This window comes from Rhinopithecus roxellana, chromosome 9 (assembly GCF_007565055.1).
Source record: "Rhinopithecus roxellana isolate Shanxi Qingling chromosome 9, ASM756505v1, whole genome shotgun sequence".
NCBI lineage: Eukaryota > Metazoa > Chordata > Mammalia > Primates > Cercopithecidae > Rhinopithecus > Rhinopithecus roxellana.
The window spans coordinates 75,389,194-75,413,781 of record NC_044557.1 but is presented as its reverse complement, the minus strand read 5'-3'; the positions used below and the strand labels follow the sequence as shown (position 1 = coordinate 75,413,781).

At 36.0% G+C, this 24,588-nt stretch overlaps 1 long non-coding RNA gene across 1 annotated transcript in view; it reads left to right on the top strand.

Moving 5' to 3' along the window:
* The window catches only part of LOC104657131, a 140,123-nt gene that overhangs the window by 95,608 nt on the left and 19,927 nt on the right, over nt 1–24,588 (top strand). Inside the window, exons 2-3 of the long non-coding RNA XR_747236.2 lie at nt 21,007–21,072; nt 24,070–24,158. This is a non-coding gene — a long non-coding RNA (uncharacterized LOC104657131). The remainder of the gene's footprint in view (nt 1–21,006; nt 21,073–24,069; nt 24,159–24,588) is intronic.

Below are 24,588 nucleotides of genomic sequence, written 5' to 3'. Positions count from 1 at the left end.
CATTCCTCATAAGGGAAGTTCATTTATTGACAGCCATTGTTTATTTATTTGTGGACTTTAGAGTCAACTCTTAATTGCTTCCAGTTTGTTTGAAGATGAATTTATGTTTTAACTGGGAATAGAGATTACATTAAGCCACTCTAAATATTTATAACAGTGAGTGAGTAGTCCATATATCTCATGGATAGTTTATTAATATGACATTTTCTCACTGTTCTTTCCTAGTTACTGTAAATTTAGAGCCCTAAGGTGTCCAGGTCTCCTGTGAGAAGATCAGCTCTCTACCCTACAGCAGCTCTCTACTCTGTACATACATCTGTTTAGAATCACAATTTTATTTTCTTCTTTTTTTCATATCTCTTTTTTACTTCTTTCTTTCTTCTTTTATTCCTATAAGCAGATTCCAATTATTTTATATTTTCCAGATATCCCTCAAAATCATCATCTGTAGAAAACATTTCTAATAATTATTTATATCCGTATCTGTATTATACTAAGTCTATATTTACATTTATCTATCTATATGTCTTTTCAAAGTCAATTGGCAGTCAGGGAGATGAAGTAAGATGGCTGAATGAAATCTCCCCTGATCATCTCCCTCAAAGAAATACCAAATTGAGCAAGTATCCACACAAGAAAACACCTTTACAAGAACCAAAAATTAAGTGGGTAATCACAGTATCTGGTTTTATTAGGTTGGTGAAAAGTAATTGTGGTTTCAGACTATGAATTTTAAATTATTATAACTAGGTTCAAACTTATCTTTATTAATCAAAACAGGAACTATTACAATCAACACATATTGCTAACGAAAAAAAAAGTTTGTTTATTCCCAAAGCATAAAAATCTGTGCTTTGGGATTCAGTGAACTCTTGGAAACCATTTTCTGCATCCTGCTGGCTGTGAAAGCATTTTCCCTGCAAAAAGTTGTCTAGAGATGCTTGAAGAAGTGGTAGTGATTGGCAAGAAGTCAGGTGAATATGGGAGATGAGGCAAAACTTTGTAGCCCAATTTGTTCAACTTTTGAAGTATTGGTTGTGCAACACATGGTTGGGTGTTGTCGTGGAGAAGCATTGGGCCCTTTCTGTTGACCAATGCTGGCATCAGGCATTGCGGTTGTCAGTTCATCTCATCGATATGCTGAGCATATTTCTCAGATATAATGGTTTCCCTGGGATTCAGAAAACTGCAGTGGATCAGACTGGCAGCAGACCACCAAACAATGACCATGACCTTTTTGTGGTGTGAGTTTGACTTTGGAAAGTGCTTTGGAACTTCTTCTCAGTCCAACCACTGAGCAGGTCATTGCCAGTTGTTGTACAAACCCACTTTTTGTCGCACGTCAAAATAAGATAGATAAATTGCTTGTTGTTTCATAAAATAAGAGAAGAAAACACTTCAAAATAATGATTTTTTGCAATTTTCGCTCAGCTCATGAAGCATCCACTTATTGAGTTTTTTCACCTTTCCAATTTACTTCAAATGCCAAGCGACCATAGAATGGTCAACGTTCAGTTTCTGGTAACTACTTATGCAGTTGTAAGAGGATCAGCTTCAATGATTGCTCTCAACTGGTCATTGTCAACTTCCAATGGCTGGTCACTACACTTCTCATCTTCAAGGCTCTTGTCTCCTTTGCGAAACTTCTTGAACCATCACTGCACTGTATGTTCCTTAGCTGTTCCTGGGCCAAATGTGTTGTTGATGTTGAGAGTAGTCTCCACTGCTTTATGACCCATTCTGAACTCAAATAAGAAAATAGCCTGACTTTGCTTTTTGTCTCACATCATTTACACGGTTTACAATAAACATAAAATAAACAGCAAATAATAAGTCATTAGCAAATAAATAAATAAATAAATAAAGCAAGCAAGAAGTGCCCATTAAGATGATGTATAACATAAACACATTTACTTACATATGTATTCCAACATCAAATTCCAACAATGCAAAAAGTGCAATACTTCTGCACTCACCTTATAGCATCATCTCAAGGAAAAGGGCAGTGAAGAGCACAGAAAAGACAATTTCAAATTTTCTACAACCACCTCTCTCCCATTCTCCAAAAGTTCCACACAGCAGGGGAAGAGAATCAGTGTGCTTGGGGAAGAGAGAGTGAAGTGATTATGGGACTTTGCATTGGAACTCGGTACTGCTCAGTCACAGAAGAAAGCAACACAGGGTAGGATTCAGCCACTGGCCACAGAGGGAGCATTTAAACTAACCCTAACCAGAGGAGTATCATCCATCGCAGAGGTTGGAACCTGAGTTCCAGCTAGCCTCACCACCGTAGGCTCAAGTACACTGGTTTTTAAAATTTAGATGTAGGACTTTTGTACCTATTTTGGAGTTTTTACCCTTTTGAGTTTATAACTATTTTCTCCGATTCTATATGTAGTCTTTCACTGTTTATTATTCTTTTACTCTGCAGAACTTTTTAGTGTGATGTGGTCCCACTTCTTTGTTTTTGCTTTTGTTGCCTATGCTTTTGACACCTAGCCAAGAAATGATTGTCAAGTTCAATGTCATGATTCTTTCTTCTCATGTTTTCTTTTAGAAATTTTAGAGTTTTAGGTCTTATGTTAAAGTTTTTATGGAGTTGATATTTGTGTGTGGTAAGATAAAAATCCAACTTTATTCTTTAGAATATGGATATACAGTCTTCACAACAATATTTGAAGAAACTGTCTTACATTTATTGTGTATTATTTTTACCATTGTTAAAAAATCAATTAACTGTATATGTATGACCTTATTTCTAGTCTCTCTATTCTGTTACATTACTCTGTCTTTATGCCAGCATCATACTAATTCAATTACTGTAGTTATGTAATATGTTTTGGAATCAGGAAGTATGAGGAGAATCTGGGGCCTGATAATTTTCCTGATCCTGTTATGCTGAGTTGGCAGTGTGAGCAATGGCCGATGAGTGCATACTGGTAAATCATCACCTTGGCTCTCAGCAGTTTCCAATATGGGCCCTTTTCTGTTAGCTCTCAGATTCAGGCAAGACAGAAACCAGTCCCTTGATCAGTCTCCCAAGAGTCAAAATATTGAACTTACATTCCAGTTATCTCCTTCTCTCCCCAAGAAGACTCTGAGAGCCAGCAGTTTTCGCCCAATTTGGCAATTGCCAAACAATTGGCAATTGTTTGGCAATGTACTGAGGGGAAAGTTATAGTGAGATAATTTTACAAATTTTCCTACCAGTTTTGATGGTTGGTTTCACACTTGCTCATAGAGCATGAGCCTCTTAATTGGTCTCTGAATTTCTAATACATAGAATATTCTGTATATTACTAAACTGGTGTGCCTGTGGGATAAGGAAACCAAGGGCTTTCTAGTTCTCCATGTTGGTGATATCACTGACAAGTTTTACTAGTGAGGAAAATGAATTTCAGAGCAACCAATGTACTTTACCAATGCCACATAGGCATAAAATATCCAAGATTTAATGGAAGCAAAAGGTTTTTCCCTCTTTTTTCTCTACATCGTTGGGGTATTGAGTTGGTTCTATCTCTACTCGTATGCCTTGTCTATGACACTATAAAATGAAAAACCTGTGTTCATAGTTCATCCTTTAGTCACATGAAAATAACAAATTTAATTGAGCAAGGTGCATATTTAGCCCATAATCTGTAATTATCTTCATTTACTGATATATTATAATTTGAAAGTTCTTAGAACTTAGAAAATTAGACCAACTCCTCTTAAGAATTGTTCTGCCATTCCTGAAAGATATAATGAAGATGAAGAAAAATGTTTTCATCCTTTGATCAATAATTATAATTTTTAAATTATATTTATTTAAACTGTACCCTGGCTCCAACAGAATTCCTAAGAAGACTGCTAATCTAGCAAATAGAAATCAATGATTTTTTTCAAATTTCATGTCCATATCTTCATGATTACAAATCCCTATTTTTCACTGTTTGTATTCTTAATAGCATATATTTAATTCAACTTTATTTTTGGTTCAAATATTTTGCCTTTACTCTGTGACTTCTTTGCACTGCATCTTCAAGTACTGTAGTCATTAGTGCCCAGTGATGGCATTCAGAATCAAGTCAATGCATTTAGGCATGTAACCAGTAAGGAAAAGTGCCTCTTGACTTCAAAACAGACCTTTCTTCATAGTCTGATGAATGTTTATAAATTTTATGGAGGAAATTGTGTCTATTTAGTTTGATAGATGATTATTCAAATGAGGCATGAAGAAATAAAAAAAGTAGATGAAATTCACAAGGTCATAGACTTGTGAAATATGATGAACTTGATTAAAGGTGACAGGCTTCTTAAAGAATGTATGCATGAATTATGTATCATTTCTAATAATTTACAAAAAGGCTGCAAATTCATGTGGAGCTTCATTAATTATGACAGATAAAATATAGCTACAAATGCAAAATGGGAGATCTGTGAATGTGTTACAAAATACAAGGGTTGTATAAGTTGCCACCAGGTTAACTAAATGATAAAGTTTTAGCATCCCTAAATCACTGTTGAGCACTAACATGACCACCCCAAGAGGAAAATTCAACACGTAAGTACATACCACAAACTTCATGCACAAAATTACTTAAAATATTATATAAAATTACCTTCAGGGTATGTATATAAGTTGTTTATAAAATATAAATGAATTTTATGTTTAGACTTGGGTCTTATTATGTACAGGCAAATATTGCAAACATTTTTGAAATTCAAAGCACTTCTGGTTCTAAGCATTTTGAATAAGGGGCACAATGCACGCACCTTTGTGCTCATTAAACAACAGTAAACAAACCACCCTATTATCCAAAAATACACTGAAAAACATACCATTTTTATAGCTGATCATTTTCCTGTTTCCCCCTTTACTATATTCTGTAATTTTTGAGATATTGTATTAATATATATCTATATTTTAAACTATCAAATATTTTAAGCAGCTGTTAAAATTTAATTCAAAGTGACAATCTTTTGACATGCTTCAATTTATGTTTTGGTTTGCCATGCATTTTAAAATATTGTAATAGATCTTAGTTTTTAGAGCAGTTTTTGACTCACAGTAAAATCGAGAATATACAGAATTCCCATATATCTCTGGTTCCTTTCTCTTTTTTCCTTTTTTTAAAATTATACTTTATGTTCTAGGGTACATGTGCACAACGTGCAGGTTTGTTACATATGTATACATGTGTCATGTTGGTGTGCTGCACCCATTAACTCGTCATTTACATTAGGTATATCTCCTAATGTTATCGCTCCCCCTTCTCCCCACCCCACGACAGACCCGGGTGTGTGATGTTCCCCTTCCTGTGTCCAAGTGGTCTCATTGTTCAGTTCCCACCTATGAGTGAGAATATGTGGGGTTTGATTTTCTGTTCTTGCAATAGTTTGCTGAGAATGATGGTTTCCAGCTGCATCAGTGTCCCTACAAAGGACATGAATGCATCCTTTTCTCTGGTTCCTTTCTCAGCACACTACACCCAACACAAAACCGTCTTTCCCAGTAGAAAATTTCTAACCAGAGTGACAATTTGTTAAGGTCAATGTCACTCAAATTTTCTACCATATTGCATTCAAATTGTCAACAATATGAGAAGACAGAATGAGACACTGAAATATTAGCAGGTTCAGCAATTCTTAAGGTGGACACAAATACATTAAAAAAATAAACTATATATACCTATAGAATGTGTCCTTTAAAATGTGATTATTTGAGTAGAAACTTTAATCTCAGTCTGTTTCTGTAGGATAAACAACAACAACAAAAAATCATGTACCCTAAATTACATTCTTGGCTCTGTTATTTTTTGTTCTCTGCAGTATTTTGCCTTTTGCTTATCCTTTATCATAGATAAGGTGTGTCTTTACTTTTTAAAGACTAATCTGTGTTTTCCATCTCTTCCATTATGATCAAAATGGGTCATAGAGTTTTGCCCTCATATTCACTTTAATCTGTGGGTAGCGACTGTTTGAAGGATTGTATTGAGAATAAGTTTGTATTGGATAATAATAGCTGCTCAACAAACTTCCGAATGAACGATGTCTCTCAAACAAGTAAAAGATTCTTTCTAAGTAACCTACAGCTCTGAGGAGGCATTGTGCTTCTCATCATATATTCATAACCCATGCTAGTTCAACCTAGTGGATTCACTATTTTAATATCAGGCCCTTAAAGAAACTCAGGTCACCAAATGGGAAACTCAAGGACAGCATGCAGAAGACTTTTCTAGGCCAGTGTTGGAAGTACATCACATCATTTGTGCTCACAGCACATCATTGCTAGGCCTCAAGACAACAGCTCTCCAAGTGAGACTTAGAAAAGCAGTGCTGAAGAAGAAAACAAAGATTTAGTTACTGGCTTGCTACTCATTGCCAGATCAAATCTGAGCTATACTGTGAACTATGGTGTGATGTATTAGTAAAGGACCATATGGTTTCAGTAACTGAACAATCTGGGGTCATGTCTGTCTCAGTATAAAACTGAATTGTCCTGCTTTCACTCTTAAAAGTCTCCTGGTATGAATAATAAAGGGTGTCATAATTGTTTGATAATGTATGTAATGTTCCATGGGGTAACATCTAAGTCTTCCTTAAGGGATTAAATATCCAACTTTACTCTATTTTAACCTATATATTTAAGACACTTCTCCTCCATTATTTTTTTCTTGACCATCACAATTCAGTAGAATGGCTGCCTTGTTCTAAACAGAACATTTATACAATCCTGTTATCTCATCAAGCTATCATCAAGACTTTCTCTTTGATCGCTGGATTTTCCATATATGTATCTGGTAAGTACTGTTTCTTACTTTGTTGTTACTTTATCTTTAATCTTTGTGTGATGTACCGTATGTTGAATTGTAATCTTCAATGCTAGAAGTGGGGCCTGGTTGGAGGTATTTCAGTCACGGGGACAGATCCCTCGTGGCTTGGTGCTGCTTTCTTGATAGTAAGTTTTTCTGAGATCTGTTTAAATGTGCGTGTGGCACCTCCCACCATCCCACCCTCTCCCTCTTGCTTCTGTTCTGGCCATGTGATGTGCCTGTTCGCCATTTGCCTTGGCAATGATTGTAAGCTTCCTAAACCATCCCCAGAAGCAGATGTCAGCACTATGATTCTTGTATGGTCTGCAGAACCATGGGTCAATTAAAACTCTTTTCTTTATAAATTACTTAGTCTCCATTTTTTTGTGTTGTTTTTGTTTTTGAGACAGTCTCACTCCTCTGTCACCCAGCCCAGGCTGCAGTGCAGTGGCGCAATCTCGGCTCACTGCAACCTTTGCCTCCTGGGTTCAAGTGATTCTCATGCCTCAGCTTCTCTGGTAGCTGGGACTACAGGGGTGTGCCACCACACCCAGTGGGCTAATTTTGTATTTTTAGTAGAGATGGGATTTCACCATGTTGACCAGGTTGTTCTTGAACTCCTGGCCTCAAGTGATCTGCCCACTTTGGCCTTCCAAAGTGATGGGATTACAGGCCTGAGTCACCATGCCTGGTCTCAGGTATTTCTTTATAGCAATGCAAAAATGGTCTAATACATTTTGCAAACAGATCTCTGACCATTCAATGAACAAAATGCTTTAAATGAACACCAGTGATTTTCAAAGATCAAAGTATGATCTAAAAGACCATAATAAATAGTCTGTTGGAGTTTTTATTTTTCATCACTCTATACAGTATTTAGCATTATTGAGTCTTCCTTCTAATTTAAAATCCCCTTCCTCCTGTAATAATAAGCTGTTTTGATTATATCCTTACTTTTATGACTCCTTTTCTCTTTCCCTTTAAAATTCTGATTTCTATTACCATATACCTTTTAATAAATGATCTAAATTCAGTCATGTCTCTTCTCTAGTGGGAAATGTTTTTGGTTGGCTGGGAGCGGTGGCTCATGCCTGTAATCCCAACACTTTGGGAGGCCAAGGCAGGTGGATCACGAGGTCAGAAGTTCAAGACCAGCCTGGCCAAGACAGTGAAATCCTGTCTCTGTTAAAAATATAAAAATTAGCCGGGCGCAGGGGCAGGCGCCTATAATCCCAGCTACTCAGGAGAATCGCTTGAACCTGGGGGACGGAGGTTGCAGTGAGCTGAGATCATGCCACTGCCTTCCAGCCTGGGCAACAGAGTAAGACTGTCTAAAAAAAAAAAAAAAAAAAAATGTTTTTTGGTTGTTGCTTTTGTGCTTTTGTTTGGCAGATTAAAATTTGTTGTTGTTTTGAGGAGCTATTATAAAAGCAGTATCACAATTTTTTTTTTTTTATTTTTTTTTTGGTTTTCTGATGCTACAGAAATGTTTCTACACTCTGAGAACCCTTTGTGCACGGGTGTTAGGCTTTTTTACTCAAGAACACTGACGTCAATGGGCAAATACAGCTATTCTTCTGGGGCATTTATAGATCTCATTGATTCTTCTTGGGGGCAAATAAAAACTCAGTTATCTTCCAAATCTTGAGGGTATTTTGTCCTTTACAAATTTATTTATTTTAATAATTCCATCAGTATTTGTTTTTAAACAGCTTTCTTAAGGTATAATTGATATATAAAGAACTACACATTTTATTGTGTATAATTTGATGTGTTTGGATATATACAAGTATCTTTGATACCATTACCAAAATCAAGGTAATTGCGTCCACACAAAAAAATGCACTCAAAACATGTATGTTATGGTTCCTCCTATGTTGTTCTTCCTTGACTTAGTTTATTGCACTAAATAAAAATGTATGCACCCTGTGTCTCATCTACAAATTGACATGACTAGAAGTAAAACCGCAAAGTTAATCCCCAAGTATCTTACTATCTTTTTAAACTTTAGTATATGTCATTACAATTTACCAATTAGTAGTTCTGCCAGAAATTTGGAAGAAATGGGTACATCTGATTCCTCATCTATTGCTTTCATTGATACATTGTATGCGTGGTAGAAAAGACAGAGCAGAAATGGTATCATCTGTCTCTCTCCACTGTATTCTATTTTCTAATTTAAAAAAAAAAAAAAAAAAAAAAACTCTTCCAGAGAATGAATATCCTGTATCTGCAACTTTTATGAAGGGATAGGAGTTTGCCAATAATGATTATAATAAAATATTGTCTTACATTTCTGTTTTCCTCAGTAAACTAAACTGCACAAAGGCAAGATTGATGCACATTTTGTTCAAAATTTAAAACCTGGAGTTGAATATTACTTTTTCATATTTTAATTTACCTTTTGGATATCCTATTTAAAATGTTTCTATTAATATAGATTTTGCCTATGTTTTTTTTTCATACGTCATGGATATTAAACTCTGCATGCTAATTGCCAATATATTCGCTAGTGTATTATTTATTATTTAAGTTTATTTATAAGAACTTTTGTTCTTACAAAAGTTGTTTCTAATTAGGAAGATCTTCATAACCTCAATGTTGTATATTTGTTTACTTTTTTTGTATTTAAGAATTTAAGAAATTCTGCTTTATACTAATTTGTTGAATAGCTACTGAAGCTGCTCCACCATACATTTGCTGCCTTGAAAGAACAGAATAATTTTCTTAAATAGAAAAGGAAACACCAGGGAGCCCAGGAACTGAGAGCAATTACTGAAAGATAAAAGTGGGAACACTAGGTATGTTCTACTATAAGCACAAGAAGATGGGCCGGGAGTAATGCCAATGTTTGTCAGAGTATTACCGTGAGTACCGCCAACCAGTGATCTCCTGCCTAAGTCTATCTCTGCCCACCATTCACACAGAAAATTGGAATAGACATCAGAGACCAAGGTAGCTACCTCTAGAAGAGCACACTGAATATGGCATATTGTATTATTAAGAAATAACTCTTCCCTGGAAGTCCACTTTCAGTACAAATGAGGAGTGAATACCCTCAAAAGCTAGCAGACTAAGGTGCACCCCATAAAGGCATGTTTCTATGCTTTACAAATTTATAAGAAACCTGGCAGAAGGAAAACCCCAATGGTGAATTGTGGAAACAATAGTAGAAGACAATTGATGACAAAATGGAACTACAAAGAGATTACACAGAGGTCATTATTAAAGAAATCAATATACTTTGGAGAGAAAAATAATGATAAAAATTAAAAAGCAGCATCAGCATTTTAAAGAAAAACCATAAAAATAGATGCTAAAATATTAAAATGAATACAATTAATATAATCAGAGAAATAAGGTGACATCTTATTCCTAAAACAAAAAGGATAATTGTTTCTTAAAAAAACTCTGACTGGGAATTTTTCTAGTAAAGCTGCTTAAATCTTTGCACTTTGATTCAGTGGGAGGCTTTACAACTCATGCTTCAGGCATATTTGGGTGACTTTTATGATTACTTTTTTTTTTTTTGTCTTGCTCATTTGTTTTCCCTCTCATTTCTTCTGGACTTGTAACAAAAGCATTTAGCTCCAGACTCTGCTGGCTGCCATTCTAAAACCACCAGGGAAAGCAAGCTTAAGATCATACAAAACAAGAGTAAAACAAAGCAAAACAAAGCAGAAACAAATGATCAAAAATCAAACAAATAAACAATATGACAAAAAAAGAAACGAACATTTGGAGGGATCATTGAGCCAGTTTCTCTTTTTCTGAGCTGAAAATATCTTAACTGATAACAGAAACAATACTTGTTATGATAAATCCTAGACAGAATGAATACAAGTGAAAAGTAAGCTGCTGACCCAGAAGGTAGAACATAGGCTAGCAGACTAAGGTGCACCCATAATACATACTAATAATATGTAGTAAAAAGTATATCTGCATAGTAAGAAAAAAAGATATTACAATATACTATACGCTATGGCAATAGTATATAAAGATGTAATAAAAGTTTACATATGTAATATTGAAAATGTCAGGATGTAAAATTTGTATAAAATATTTTGTTATTTTAGTGAGAATTAGAGAAGGGAGAATATTTTAGTGGATATGCTGTCATGCTATGTAGAATAACCTTGGTCTTACATTAAAGTATATTTTGTAAGCAAAGATGATGTTTTGGAAGTATGATTTGATGAGTTTGAATATATACAAATATCTTTGTTACCATTACTAAAAACTACCATAAGAATTCAAAGTCATAAAAATAGTTTATTGCACCCACCTGGACAACATGGTGAAACCCCATCTCTACTAAAAATACAAAACTAGCCAGATGTGGTGGCGGGCACCTGTTATCCCACCTACTCAGGAGGCTGGTGCAGGAGAATCACTAGAGCCCAGGAGACGGAGGTTGCAGCAAGCTGAGATAGCACCACTGTACTCCAGCCTGGGCAACAGAGCAAGACTCCATCTCAAAAAAAAAAAAAAAAAAAGCAATTTTTTAATCATTTCCTTCAAGGGTTTCTATCACTTCATTTTATGCCAAATGTTGAACTGGTTTTTTCCATTTTATTTTCTGAGAAAAAAAATAGAGTTCTTTGAGTTCTGAATTTAATTATTATAGATTTGAGTAAATATTCATATCTTCCTGGTATAGAATTACATAACATTTAATTCTTAATAGCATGTACTTGAACATTGTGTTTTCTTTTCTGTATTTTTTTAAATTATACTTTATGTTATAGGGTACATGTGCACAATGTGCAGGTTTGTTACATATGCATACATGTGCCATGTTGGTGTGCTGTACCCATTAACTATCCCTCCCCCTCTCCCCACCCCAAAACAGGCCCCGGTGTGTGATGTTCCCCTTCCTGTGTCCAAGTGATTTCATTGTTCAATTCCCACCTATGAGTGAGAACATGCAGTGTTTGGTTTTCTGTTCTTGCATTAGTTTGCTGAAAATGATGGTTTCCTGCTGCATCCATGTCCCTGCAAAGGACACGAACTCATCCTTTTTTATGGCTGTGTAGTATTCCATGGTGTATATGTGCCACATTTTCTTAATCCAGTCTGTCATTGATGGACATTTGGGTTGGTTAAAACTCTTTGCTATTGTGAATAGTGCCTCAATAAACATACGTGTGCATGTGTCTTTATAGCAGCATGATTTATAATCCTTTGGGTATATACCCAGTAATGGGATGGCTGGGTCAAATGGTATTTCTAGTTCTAGATCCTTGAGGAATTGCCACACTGTCTTCCACAATGGTTGAACTAGTTTACAGTCCCACCAACAGTGTAAAAGTGTTCCTGTTTCTCCACATCCTCTCCAGAACCTGTTGTTTCCTGACTTTTTAATGATTACCATTCTAACTGGTGTGAGATGGTATCTCATTGTGGTTTTGATTTGCATTTCTCTGATGGCTAATGATGATGAGCATTTTTTCATGTGTCTGTAGGCTGCATAAATGTCTTCTTTTGAGAAATGTCTGTTCATATCCTTTGCCCACTTTTTGATGGGGTTGTTTGTTTTTTTCTTGTAAATTTGTTTCAGTTCTTTGTAGGTTCTGGATATTAGACCTTTGTCAGATGAGTAGATTGCAAAACTTTTCTTCCATTCTGTAGGTTGCCTGTTCACTCTGATGGTAGTTTCTTTTGCTGTGCAGAAGCTCTTTAGTTTAATTAGATCCCATTTGTCAATTTTGGCTTTTGTTGCTATTGCTTTTGGTGTTTTAGACATGAAGTCCTTGCCCATGCCTATGTCCTGAATTGAAGGGGTGGCCTGCCCCTCCATACCTGTGGGCGTTTCTCGTTAGGTGGAACGAGAGACTTGAGAAAAGAAATGAGACACAGAGACAAAGTATAGAGAAAGAAAAAGTGGGCCCAAGGGACCGGTGCTCAGCATACAGAGGACCCACCCTGGCACTGGTCTCTGAGTTCCCTCAGTATTTATTGATCATTATCTTTACCATCTTTGAAAAAGGGAAGTGGCAGGATTATAGGATCATTGTAGCGAGGTCAGCAGTAAGACATATGAATAAAGATCTCTGTGACCTAAGTTTAAGAAAAAGTCCTGTGCCTTGACATGCATATGTAAACATCTCCATAAACCTTTTTAGTGCATAAAGAGCAGCATTGCTCTAACAAGTCCCACCTTTCACCCTAAGGCAGTTTTCTCCTTTCTCTGTAAACAGAACATACAATCCAGTTTTACTCAGAGATGTTCCATTGCCCAGGGACAGGCAGGAGACAGATGCTTTTCTCTATCTTCACTGCCAAGAGGCCTTCTTTCCTCTTATACTAGTCCTCTCCAGCACAGATCCTTCACGGGTGTCAGGCTGGGGGATGATTAGGTCTTTCCCTTCCCACAAGGCCATATTTCAGACTATCACATGGGGAGAAACCTTGGACAATGCCTAGCTTTCCTAGGCAGAGGTCCCTGTGACCTTTGGCAGTGTACGTGTCCCTGGGTACTTGAGATTAAGAGAATGGTGATGAATTTTCACAAGCATACTGCCTTCAGGCTTTAACAAAGCACACCCTGCACAGCCCAAAAGCCTTTAAACCTTGAATCACCACAGCACAAGTCTCTTGCAAGGACAAGGTTGGGGGTAGGGTCACAGATTAACAGCATCTCAAATACAGAACAAAATGGAGTCTCTTATGTCTACTTCTTTCTATATAGACACAGTAACAGTCTGATCTTTCTTTTCCCCACACTGAATGGTATTGCCTAGGTTTTCTTCTAGGGTTTTTATGGTTTTAGGTCTAACATTTAAGTCTCAAACCCATCTTGAATTAATTTTTGTATAAGGAGTAAGGAAGGGATCCAGTTTCAGCTTTCTACTTATGGCTAGCCAGTTTTCCCAGCACCATTTATTAAATAGGGAATCCTTTCCCCATTTCTTGTTTTTGTCAGGTTTGTCAAAGATCAGATGGCTGTAGATGTGTGGTATTATTTCTGAGGACTCTGTTCTGTTCCATTGGTCTATATGTCTGTTTTGGTACCAGTACCATGCTGTTTTGGTTACTGTAGCCTTGTAGTATAGTCTGAAGTCAGGTAGCTTGATGCCTCCAGCTTTGTTCTTTTGACTTAGTATTGTCTTGGCAATGCGGGCTCTTTTTTGGTTCCATATGATCTTTAAAGTAGTTTTTTTTTCCAATTCTGTGAAGAAAGTCATTGGTAGCTTAATGGGGATGGCATTGAATCTATAAATTACCTTGGGCAGTATGACCATTTTCACAATATTAATTCTTCCTATCCATGAGCATGGAATGTTCTCCCATTTGTTTGTGTCCTCTTTTACTTCATTGAGAAGTGGTTTGTAGTTCTCCTTGAAGAGGTCCTTCACATCCCTTGTAAGTTGGATTCCTAGGTATTTTATTCTCTTTGAAGAAATGGTGAATGGAAGTTCATTAATGATTTGGCTCTCTGTTTTTCTGTTATTGATGTATAAGAATGCTTGTGATTTTTGCACATTGATTTTGTATCCTGAGACTGCTAAAGTTTGTATTGGATAATAATAGCTGCTTAACAAACTTCCGAATGAACAATGTCTCTCAAACAAGTAAAGATTCTTTCTAAGTAACCTACAGCTCTGAGGAGGCATTGTACTTCTCATCATATATTCATAACCCATGCTAGTTGCTTATCAGCTTGAGGAGATTTTGGGATGAGACAATGGAGCTGGTACCATTCCTTCTGAAACTATTCCAATCAATAGAAAAAGAGGGAATCCTCCCTAACTCATTTTATGAGGTCAACATCATCCTGATACCAAAGCCTGGCAGAGACACAATAAAAGAAGAGAATTTTAGACCAATATCCCTGATGAACATTGATGCAAAAATCCTCAATAAAATACTAGCAAACCAAATCCAGCAGCTAATCAAAAAGCTTATCCACCATAATCAAGTGGGTGTCATCCCTGGGATGCAAGGCTGGTTCAACATAACGCAAATCAATAAATGTAATCCAGCATATAAACAGAACCAAAGACAAAAACCACGTGATTATCTCAATAGCTGCAGAGAAGGCCTTTGACAAAAGTCAACAGTCCTTCATGCCAAAAACTCTCAATAAATTCAGTATTGATGGAATGTATCTCAAAATAATAAGAGCTATTTATAAGAAACCCACAGCAAATATCATACTGAATGGACAAAAACTGGAAGCATTCCCCTTAAAAACTGGCACAAGACAGGGATGCCCTCTCTCACCACTCCTATTCAACATAGTGTTGGAAGTTCTGGCCAGGGCAATCAGGCAAGAGAAAGAAATAAAGGGTACTCAATTAGGAAAAGAAGAAGTCAAATTGTCCCTGTTTGCAGATGACATGATTGTCTAGAGAACACTGTGCTTTCTATTTTACTTTAAAGTAAATCAAATGGATCTGTTTGATGTTTTTTTCAGAATAAGATACTTAAAATCTCTATTATTTACTAACGTATTAGTTTCTATTTTGAGTTTCCGTTTCCTATCTGATATTTTGTAGGTTTGTTTCGCTGATTTTTTTTGTTGTTGTTGCTGTTGATGATCAGTTTTCCTAACTTTTATCTTGCTCTTTCTGTTTATGTGTGTGTGTGTGTGTGTGTGTGTGTGTGTGTGTGTGTAGATAGGTAGATATAGATATAGATATAGTTTAGTTATTAAATCTGATTAGTGTTGACTTTTATAATTTCGTACTTGTATACTGTTTTTCTTCATCATATATATATATATATATATATATATATCAATAAAAACATTCCATCCAAAGATTAATAATGTTTTGGTAGATTTATTCAAAAGAATTTAAAACTATATTTTCTTTGATAGACTACTGGTTATTTGCAAGTAAATATTCTCTATAAATGTCTATGTTTCACTTATTCATTAAGCACAAAGCTTGTTAAATGTTTGTGTCTATGTTTAAACGGAGCTGAATAAAAATGTGTTTTCTTGGGCATTTATTAGTAGATGGCACAATCTTTATTTGAACTGTATAATTTATACTAGTTTAGATTTCATCTGCAACTCTTGAATGTAGAAATATACTACAGGTGTTATGCATATGCACACATGCATGCACACATGTACAGTTATATACACCAGCATACTGATGTAGCCTAGCAAATTTGCTAATGGTCTGATTGAATAAATAATTGATTGAATAAATTAATAAAGAAAAAATTGAATGAGTAATTAAAATCAACTTATGTATTTTACTTATTGAAATCTGAATTATAGAATGATTTGATCAATAACATTTTGTTTAACATTACACAATTCAAACTCTATCTCTTTCCTAAAAGTAATTAATGTATGGAAATCTCCAAGTGGTGCTTTTCTTATAAAATTTATTATTATTAGCCTATTAAATATTTTGCCAAACATTACTTCCATAAATCTATTTATTTGGGGGACCAAGAGCAAAATCCTATTTCTGCCTGACTCAATCATACAGCTGATGTTTAATTAAAAACAAAAAACTGATTATAAGCTAATGATTCAGAACATCCCCCTCCGGGACCAGAGAGGAAAAGCTGACATAATGTGACAGACGCTTTCTTTCAGCTGCTAGTTACAGGAAGCACATTCCAAATGTAAAAAGTCAATTTGTTTTCAGAAAACATACTATTGTATATAGTAAAAAGAAAATTAAACAAATAGGCTTTGAAATAAGTAGATATCAGGGTTACAAATAGCAAATCTCCAATATTTGACTTGGAAAGAATAAAATAATAGTGTGTTTCTTCAACTGTACTTTTCTCTACGACAGTGAATTACAACAGGAGAAAATCAGACATCCATGCCAAGGATGCTAGTGTATTTTTAGAAGCTGAAAGGTAAGTAGCAGCCCCAGCTAGCAGAGCTTTTTACTGATTTCAATCCATGGAGTATACCTTAGTTAAGTATAGATACTTATGACATAGTGATAGAATTTAAAAGAAAGAAATGCTATTTATATCTCACAACAAAAGTTTTCTATAATATTAGTTACACTGAATTTACATGTAAGCCATACAAGTGAAAGATGAAGAAATCCAAGAAAATAAAGATATATCATCAAATGATTTTGATTTAGGATAAATTGTTTTAATAATAATTATACAGTAAAAATTATATCTTCATAGTAATAAAAGATATTAAAATCTATTCTTCATTTTGACATGCAAACAAAAATAGATAATCAAATGAAAAGGGAGCTGATGGAGACCAATGAAAATAAAACAAATTCTGTTATACATAGTAATACATTTTGTAAGGTCTATGTTGTTGATTATAAACTAGATACAAATTTACACACCTTGTAGAAATATAGTGTGTCAGACACTGTTAGGCCCTAATCCAATCTATTTTTAAGTTCTTTCTTCTAAGCTTCCAGCAAGAGATGACCAAGTAGCTAGATTCTGGCTGATAGGATTTCTGATATACTCATCCTGGGATGTTTTAAATTTTTCTTATATAGTCAAACACCTTTCTCCTCTTCTTTCTCCATAATGAAATGCAGACATTGCCACAAAGATATGGGTTCTATATTGAGACCATATGATAATAAGACTAAGAAAAGAAAAATACAGTCATGAAAACACAGTTCTGGTAGAGTTGATCTAGTTGCTCCACTGAACTGACAGTCCTAACAATGCTTGTCATCATATTCCAGAGCCTTGGATGTTAGCTGCATTCCAGTATCTTTAGACTAAGCCCTACAAGAAACCAATACAAAGTACATTTTTGCTTGTGCCTCAGTTCCACTAGTTATAAGTAGATACTACAATTGCAGAATTGTTTATAGGTTAATTGATAGTTTAAGGACAAATTACAATCTAAGGAGATACTGTAAGAAGATAGTGCAAGGAGATCTTGTTTAATTTATTTTAGGCTGAGAAGATAGAATTAAAAATGTTGCCATACTCTAGTCCTTGTATTGACTTCAGCTACTCTGTAATTTATTCAGGCTGCCTGAAAATGATTTTATCATGCTTTCCATGTAGTTTAAGGTTCTTGGACCACTGTATCTTCAATTCTTTTTATATATCTTTTGTCTGATTTGTGTCATGCATCTTATATTTATATTTTCATAAACACAAAATTGTTTTTTATGATTTTCCATAGATAATTATCTTCTAAAATTAGTAAAAATATAGCTTTAAGAAATAAAAAGAACATACTTTATATTGCCTTTATTTAATTCATTACTAGCATGCTCTGTTTCTTTGTGTTGATCCAGGTGTTGTGCCAATGAATGTCTTTATTCATTTTTAAACATTAAAGTCTATATTTCCTTTTAACATTTGAAGATATTTTAACTGGATATAGAATTCAGGGTTGACAGGTTTTCTTTTGTTTTTCTTTTCAGCACTTTATAGATGTCAATATATTGTCTTCTAGACAACATGGTTTTTGATATCTGGGGTCATTCTCACTTTTTAAAAATATATTCTCTTATATTCCTCTGGCTACCTTCAAGATTTATATATGTTTTTTGATATTATTTATTTAAAAATGATATTCCTCTATGTTTTATACGCCTTGATGCTCTCTGAAGGTATTGATTCTTCAGTTTGTTGTCTGTCGGTAATTTTGAAAAATGTTTTGGTTATTATTTCTTCAAATATTTCTTCCACCCTATTCTTTTTTACAATCACATAGGCATCATGTTGCTAGGTCGCAGGAACATAGCCTTTACTAGTGCTTCTGTACCTCCCCTGACATTTTCCCATAGCTCTTGGATGCCCTATTTTGCCCCATATCCCTATTATCTCTGGACCTGTTTCAGTTTGGCTAACTTCTGCTAACCTAGAGTCACTTATTCTTTGTTCACATGTGTTGAGTACATTAATGAGCCCTGCATCAGTGAGAGAAGTATAATCAGTCGGAGTTAAAGAGTGAAGAGAGGGGAGAGTAGAGAATGTGTGGAAGGTTTTACAACAAAGTCTATCTGTGGGGTAAGCCATTAAGGTATATACTATCATGCAGGAGCTGAGGCTACAGTCTTCCACAGTGAAACCTATTTGCTCTCATGGCTTTTAACTGATTAGATGATACCCATCTAAATTATTCGGGATAATTTATTTTACTTAAAGTGGAATGATTGTTGATTGTAACTACATCTATAAAATACTCAAGAACAACACCCAGATTAGTGTTTAATTGAATAACTGGATACTATAGCCTAGCCAATTCAACACATGAAACTATCACAAACCAGTGCAACACGTTTATCGTCTGTGTTGCTGTGTTTTCACTTCTATAATTTTTGTTTAATTATTTGTTATAATTTTCATATCCCTGCTGACATTACCCATATGATCCTGCATGTTTTGTACCTTCCCTGAAAGATGTCAACATATTTATCACAGAGAGGGAGATCCTGCATTGGTGTTGTATCTGAATACGACTTTGGATCTTGGATGTATATTGCTTTCCTTAGACTTACATATGCCTCATATATTTCTTTTTTATGACATAAGTTGAACTGAACTACAGTAAATGAAATAACAGCTTTTATGCCTACAAATGACTATACCTTCTCTTTTTCAATTGTTACTTAATGTAAGAATTTGAGCTATTATGATTAGGAAATGGACCAGTTCTCAAGTCTTGCCTTTTTTACATTTGTTCTTAGCACTTCCAGATGTCAAATTCTTATAGAAATAATTTGTGTTTGAAATGGGAGGAGCTACTCTGATGAAATATTTATTTTTACTCAATGTCTGCTCTACCCTTAGCTTTAGGTCTTACCTATGTTTAGCATCTCAGAGATGGCCGTCTTACAAGACCTCTCCTTCTCTACCTCTCACCAGTGTTTTACTATCATTGTCACTGGATTTTTATTAGCCTAGTGGGAATGGGAGTGGCTGGGGACAGGCAGACATTCTTTGTTGTTTAAATGTAGCCTCAGTGGATCTCACCAATGTGGTCTTTTCTAATGCTTCTGAACTTCCACCGGCTTTAGTGCTTAGCCCAGCATGTATACCTGCTCCTTAATAAGGTATAGGTTTATTTAGATTTTGGTCCTTTTCTCAAGATGAAAAGGGCTTTCCCTAGTTTTCTGACAGTGCTTGTGCCCTTACCTCAATAAACTGAATATTTTTTTATTAGAAAGTAAAGGAATAAAATTCTGGGTAGAAGTTCTTGTCTCTCATGCAGCAACTTCCCTTCTCCCAGGTCTGCATCACAAGGGACACATCCTTAAATTTTTTCCAATCTATTCTGTGAGTGCTCAGTAGGGTTCATAAAGAAAAAATCTACAGAGGATACACATGTCCCCATTTGTTAAAATCCCTAGGGGATTCACACTCCCCAGGCCACACTTGGCCTCCTCCAATTAGGGAACAATCCTGGCTACACTCTTCTTTCCTGTGTCCTGTTGCCTCTAGCCTAGCTAAAGCTGTCCCACATTCATGCCTCCTTACAGGCATTCACCCCTTCTTAAATAGAGCTCTCTGACGCATTCAAAGTAAGTCATAAACTTGAAGCCTGCCTTGAACTTTTCATTGTAAGAGTGGGTGTGATGTCCTTTCTAGCTCTCTATATCCTCTACTGAAATCACAAGTCCCTCCCTCCCTTCTGTCTCCAAGCCCCATCAGTTTGTGTTTGGTCCCTGCATTAATTATTTGTCACTGCATAACAAATTACCACAAAGTGGGTGGCTAAGGAACCCGTGTTTATCATCACATAGTTTTTGAGGGTCATACATCAGGGTCTGTAATGGATGGATCTTCTGCTTCAGGTTCCTTCACAAGATTGTGATCAATGTGTCAGCCAGGCCTGTGTTTCATCTGAAGGCTCAACTAAGGAGGGATTGACTTCCATGGAAAAGGATTCACAGGAGGTTTGACTGAAGACCTCTTTTTCTTGCTTTGATTGTAACTACCTATAGTTTCTTGCAATTTGGGCCTCTCTAACATGCAGTTTGCTTTACTGAACCCAGCAAAGGGAACAGTCAGAAGTTACACGCTTATGCAGCCTAATCATGAGAATAGCCTTTCCATCTATCCATCCACTTTGTTTTATTCTATTGGTTAGAAGTAACACACTAGGCTAACTTATACTCAAGGGGAGACACTATTATACAAGAGCATGAATAAGAGGCAGTGGATATTATTGAGGACCTTAGTAGTACATGCCTGCTGCAATACTCAAAGTACATATAGTTACTTAACTTTGCTGATCCTTCCACATCTCCAGGATCCATGGCTGATCCTTCCACATCTCCAGGATCCATGGCTATAACTGCTACCAAGCTCTGGGCTGCAGCAGTGTATTGTCCATAACCCAAATAAGGTAATGTAGGAGATTTCACATCCAACCATGTTATTCCCCTAGTCATTTAATAATAACTTAATATGTTCCATATATTTGGTGTACTAATACCCTATATGGTTATAATCTCTTGCCCTGTCGGTCCAGAAACAAATGGGCTATCCAAATTATCCAGGAAGAAAAATAATTTATGGCTAATTTGTAATTAAATATAATGTTGAGATAAATTGAACATATCTATATTGTGGCTGAATTACTGCTGTAGCCCTTCCATTGATATCAAAAGTAGTTTACCAGTATCCAGCACTCTGGAAATTTTATTAGTCTCTTTTTTAAAAAAATTTCTAATTAAAAAAAATATATTTTCTTTACTTCTTGCTCACACCAGCATCCTGAGATGAGAGTGGTAAGGGAGATGTAAATTTAAGGTGATTTTTTCCTCTTCTCTTTTTAAAATCACAATTCTAGGAATATTTGACTATAAAATTACTCTCTTGGCTACTGGCAACATTTCTGAAATGCTTACTTATGAGAACAGTGTGATTGATTAGGGTACTGTATTGGATACTCTTTCTCCATTTACAATACTGAATATGACAAATACACACACCCACACCCCACAACAACAATAACAAAACATAGCAAAGATCAAATATGGAGTAGCCGACAATATTATGTCATTCAGGTGCCCAAGAGAAATGAACCTGATTAGCGATATGGTGGGGGCTAACCTCATCAGTATATGCTGCAGTTACCACTACAAAAGCGGTTTCTTCCTCAGTTAGTGTAAGATTTCACCCGCAGAAACATAGAACTTTACTTAAGATAACCAATTGGTTATATTTAATGGGCTTATTGCCTGGCTGTGTGAGAAAAATACAGCTGCAAATGTCACAAAAGGAATGAATAACTGTCCTATAAGATACTCAAGTCATTCACTTTAATTTTAACACACTGAAAAGATTTTTTTCTATTTCTCTACATAGTCTTTGATCCCACAGAAGGAATCTGGAAATAAACCATGGGGCAGATATTTTGACCTTCACATCAGTGGATATTTTTCTAGGTATTTTGTTTTTCAGGAAAGCAAAGCCTTGATGATATATCTAGTGACTCAACTTATAAACAGGAAACCAAAGGTACTGTGACCTTAGATAGATGTGGTCATTTATAAGTGTCCTATTGCTTGTGAAATCACATCATTAAATCAATTATATATCTTATTAGACCTAGTGTTATGGACCTGTGTCCTCATAAAATGTATGTGTTGAATGCTTAACCCCAAGTATCTCAGAATGTGACTGAATTTGGTATAGGGCTTTGGGAAAGTAATTGAGGTGAAATGAGGTCACTCAGTAGGCCCTAATGCAATGCGAGTGCTGTCCTTATAAGGACAGGGGGTTAGGACAAGGACTCACAAACAGTAATGACCATGAGAAGATGCTGGAGGAAGACAATTATTACAAGCCAAGGAGAGAAGCTTCCGTAGAGACAGCCTTGCCTACACTTAGATCTTGCACTCCTAGCCTCTATGAGAAAATAAATTTCTGTTGTTAAAGCCACCTTGTCCATGGTATTTTATTTTCACAGTTCTAACAAATGATATACCTAAGGACTACATTTCTTGGCTGAATTCTAGATTTCTTCAGGTTGATATTTTGACGATGATGTATCTTCAGAACCTGTAGTACATTATCTTTAGCTCGCAGCCTGATGTTATTATTGACTCTTTGATCCTCTGGGAGTTACAGCTAGGGTCTGGGTTGGCCAGAGTCTCTCTGGACGAGTTATTTTTGGATAACTATAATATTCCCATAATTATGTAAGTTTGCTATACAAAAAAGTCTTGTTTTCTATATATGACTTGAAGGGAAAAAGTGAGGACTTACGATATCATTTTTCTGCAAAGTAGTTTCCCTCAATTCTCCCCAAACCCACCTAACAAGGCTTGCTCCAGCTGCTTGCTAGAATTCTGATGATGACTGAAGGCATTGTAAACAGAAAGGAGTTTTTTGTTGTCATTGTTGTTATACTTGCTGTCTTCCCGCAGAATACCATTACTCTCTTTTGACTTTTCTTCTCCCTGCCATTTCTATCAGGACCCTTCAGTAACGAGTCACTAGGTACACACAGCCACCACAGGAAGGTTAATCCTTTTGAGTCGAACAGCAAATATGTCAGGACAGCAGTAGGCAGGACAGGCTGAGCTGGGGCTAGAGTGTTGAGTGGAACTGATTTTTCAAGTTCTCTGGTGCTGGTAGGCTGACGTGAGAGCGTGGGATCTCTGATAGCTGCTGTCAGGCGGGTTGGCTGCTAACTCATTGTTCTTTCACAGTTGAGGCGATACTGGGCCTGCGTGGTACAGCAGTCCAGGTGTACTTGGCATTGACAGTTAAGGACTAGTCACCCGTGGTGGTAGTGATAGTAATGGCAACATCATAGGCTACAGTAGTAAAGGAATTTTGCTTGTAGAGGAAAAGAGGAAAGGTAGAGTGGCAGAGGCCATTGAATCTCCACATCAGAAGACAGAAAGAAGCAGCAGCTTCCATTCCAGATGGGAAGACACAAACAGGATTTTTGTAACCCTTAAATTCCCTTTACAACCAGATTTTAATTTCCATTTATCCGCTAAGCCTTCTTTCTGGGAAGTGTGAGGTTTTACTTCATGAATGGCACTTGCTGTTTCCCTGAAAGCTGAATAATGAATTTCTTTAATGTTTACCTGTGTATTAAAAGTTGACTGTGTTTGTCCCAGAACTTGTGTGGGTTTCCTGGCATAGCTTTTTGATCTATCTCTTATTCTTCTTAGTCCTTTCCCCAGTGTCTTCAATGCAAGATAATTCTGTTGATCAAAAAAGTAGCTTCTCTGGGTCATCCAATGAACATTCCTGGTCTCACTACTAGAATAGTCTCAATTAGGACCTCAGTCTCTGAGCAACATGTCTTATACTAATGATCTTCTGCACTAAATCATGGGAAATATAATGTTCATTTGTATCTTTCCTCCACTTAAGCAAGGTGCCTAAACCCCATTTTGAGGGCTGCAGAGAGGACTACATTGAGACTTGGCAAAGTCCTATAGAAGTTTTGGTTTCTTATGGTAAACTGTAAGTATATAGTTTACTAATGATGCATCAGACAGATAAACATTTGATGAGCAAAGCTTCCTTAGGTTTCCCAACTCCTCACAGGGAGTGGGCTTGAACTGATGATCATATAGGCTATTCTTCAATTGTCTCCCAACCTCTTTCCTCTCAGCACCATCTCTGACCTGCCTCGTAGCCCAGGATCCTAGTTCTGTGGACAGAATCACACAGGGGTGTGTGTGTGTGTGTGTGTGTGTGTGTGTGTGTGTTTCCCTGTATGTCTTTAAACTGGCATCTATCCAAAGCATTCACAGGAGTTCATAAAATAGGAGAAAAGAGAAATACAGATATTTTCTCACTGAACAACCTTCTAATTCATGGATTGCATCCACACATTTATTTCAATGATTATTTAATATGTGTCCATTGCTTATAAGAAAAAAATCCTTAC